Genomic DNA, 2,927 nt, shown 5'->3' with positions numbered 1-2,927 from the left:
GCCTCTGAATATGCAAGAATACAACACTTCCGGCGGGTTCATGCGATAGTTTTTTTTTAGATGCGGAGCATCTCTTCCTCGGGCTATGTCCCGCGGCGTCGTAGTCCGCACTCACACTACGCATGCGCCACTCTCCTCGCTGCGCGTGCGTTCTCTCTCTCTCTCCAACAGCTGCGCGTGCGTTTTCTCTCTCTTCAACAGCTGCGCGAAGTGCACGCAGCTACGAGCTGCGTGCACTTCGCGTGCGTTCGCTTCTACTCACACCGCGCGCGCAGGCGCAGCTCTCTTCCTCTAGTTTCTTCTCCTTCAAGTTTGAATATAAGCAGCGGTAGCGCGCTGCGCGCGTTCAAGGGGAGGAAGTGGCCGAGTGGTCTGTAGCCGACCACCGAAGTGTTCGGACGCAAGACGACGAGCTCCCAAGGAGCGGTATCAGCGGCCGTATCTGGCCGTGGCTTATCTGATGTTGAAGGCTCCGCTGACTACAAGATTATTTTGCCACCCCTGCCCAATGGATACATCGCTAAAAATTCTGTTTTTTTACATTGCGACGCCCGCAACCGGCCGTATCGCATTCAAGATTTTCGAGAGGAACTTCTGCGTTTGAAGGTGCCTCCTGAGTTGGCGTCGGCGGGCGCCCACCAGATGAACCACGTGTGGATGCTTCGCATGCACACGTTGGCAGCGAAGCAGTGCCTAATCGACGCCAAGGAGCTGCGAGTCAAAGGTGGGCGGTGCCTGGTCCTTGACCCCGCCAACACCGAGGTCAAGTTGCGGCTTCACTGGGTCCCTTACGACGTGTCCAGTTGTCAGGTACGTCGAGAACTCGAGCGCTACGGGAAGGTCTCGGACGTCAGCCGGGAACACTTCCGCGAGAGGGGCTTCGAGGGCGTCAAGACGAACACGAAGGTCGTCCAGATGACCCTGAGAGACGGCGTCAGGGTGGATGACATCCCTTATGAGATTCGCCTCGAGGGGTGCAAAGTCCTCGTGCTGGTTCCCGGACGAGCTCCTCTGTGCCTCCGCTGTCGGCGCAAGGGGCACATCAGGAGAGACTGCCACGTCCCCCGGTGCACGGAGTGCCACCGGTTTGGCCACGAGAGTGCGGACTGCGTCCGCACTTACGCTACCATGGCGCAAGAACGGGTGGACAACGATACGAGCGACCTGCAAATGGACGAGGCGGAGGCAGAAGACGCGGCCGGAGGAATCACAGCCCCCACCGCAGATCCCAAGAACACGAGCCCGGACGTCCGCCCGACCACTCAGGTCGAGGCCTCCACTCGAGTGCGACGCCTACCACTAGCGACGACCGCTGAGTCCGGGAAGAATGCGGCTAGCACCACCCAGCCCTCCTCCCGGATGACGCAGAGTCCGGTAACGTCCGGGGCCAACGCCGGGGACGACCAGCCCCAGGAAGACGACAGCGGAGCAGCGGAAGCCATGGATGCCGAAGCCATCCTGGCTGGCAAGCGGCAGCTGGACGATGCTCTCGCCGAGACCGCTCCCGAAGACGAAGGCGGGGCGAACTGCCCTGGCACCACGTGGGACCCAAGAAGCACCGAAGAGCACCGCCCAAGCCCCGCATCCCCGCGGATGGTCGCCAGCGCAAGGACTCGTTGTGAGTGAATGACACTCGGACCCTTTCGTATGTGCTTAGTTATAAAACTGGTTTAAACGGGTGAACCTTTCCTTTTGGCAAAAGATCGTTTAAAAGCCTTTTTTCTTGGATGACACCTGAACGTTGCCAAACTTTTCGTTGCGCCACACTAAATGTGCGAGGGTTTAACTCAAGAAAAAAACAATACCAGGTGCAAAGGCTTTTAAACGAGGAAAACATCGATATCCTTGCCGTCCAAGAAACAAAAATGCACGAGGACGATCAAATTGCACTCGCATTAAGACCATTTTTAAGTGCGTACGAAGTGTGTGTCAGCCATGCTGTCGGTACATCCGCGGAATGTTTTTTTGTTTGTTTCGAAGCGTATTGCGCTTACTGATCTTAAGGTCACTACAGATAGTGGGGGTCGCCTGATTTTTTGTGACTTTTTGCTGGGGGGTTTGCAGTGGCGTGTATGCGGAGGGCAAGTTCGTCTGCTTCTTGCGCAGGGGGTAGCGGTGACGTCAGAACGCCTGGCCCTGATTGGCTGATCGAGCCCCCCTATCTGAGCATCGTCTGCTCCTTTGCAACTTCGTCTGTTCGCAACGTCGTCCGCGTCTGTACCTTACCTTTCCTGCGACTTTCGGAAGGCCAGATTCACGAAACGATCTTACGCCAAAAATGTGCGTAAGACAGAACTTAAGAACGAATTCGTATTCACGAAAAGAAATTTTCGTAAGTTTTGCGCAGGTTACGACGAAATCCTACGACAGCTCCGAAGCTCGCATGGCCGACAGCGTCGCGGTCGCGACGACCCACGGACGTTTATTTTTCTACGTGCGCTTCTCACGCGTCCCGACTTCAAGCAGCAAGAAAAAAGTAAAAAGTACTTGAAACAGACCACGACGAACAAGAATGCTGGATCCACAAACGCCCAGGAAAAGCCCCAATGGCCACGATTCCACCGAACGTGACCAAGCGAGCTTCGGCAGTTAGGCCTAGCAGGCACTCCGCGACTCGGCGACCGTCTGCCCACGACCGGCTGGCGTGCTGAATGGAATATGCCCGCGCGACCGTTGTGAACCCTTCCCGTATTATACTTTGATCGCTGACCTCAATTTTAGATTAAGAGGTCAATTTGTTCCTCTTGTTATCTCCTTGTTTCCCGAGGCAACGGTGACTCGCCGGTGAAAAAGCGGTGAATCTCCGACAGACGGAGGAAAGGTAAAGCAGCCATCGCTTTGACTAGCAGACGTAAAGCAGACGTAAAGCAGACGACAAAAACAACGTACCGCTCGAGTTATTTCGTCTGCCCTCTCTGAAAGGTGAA

This window comes from Ixodes scapularis, unplaced genomic scaffold (assembly GCF_016920785.2).
Source record: "Ixodes scapularis isolate PalLabHiFi unplaced genomic scaffold, ASM1692078v2 PGA_scaffold26__3_contigs__length_393636, whole genome shotgun sequence".
Taxonomy (NCBI): Eukaryota; Metazoa; Arthropoda; class Arachnida; order Ixodida; family Ixodidae; genus Ixodes; species Ixodes scapularis.
The sequence above is the reverse complement of the archived record's forward strand: the minus strand, read 5'-3'. Positions refer to the sequence as shown.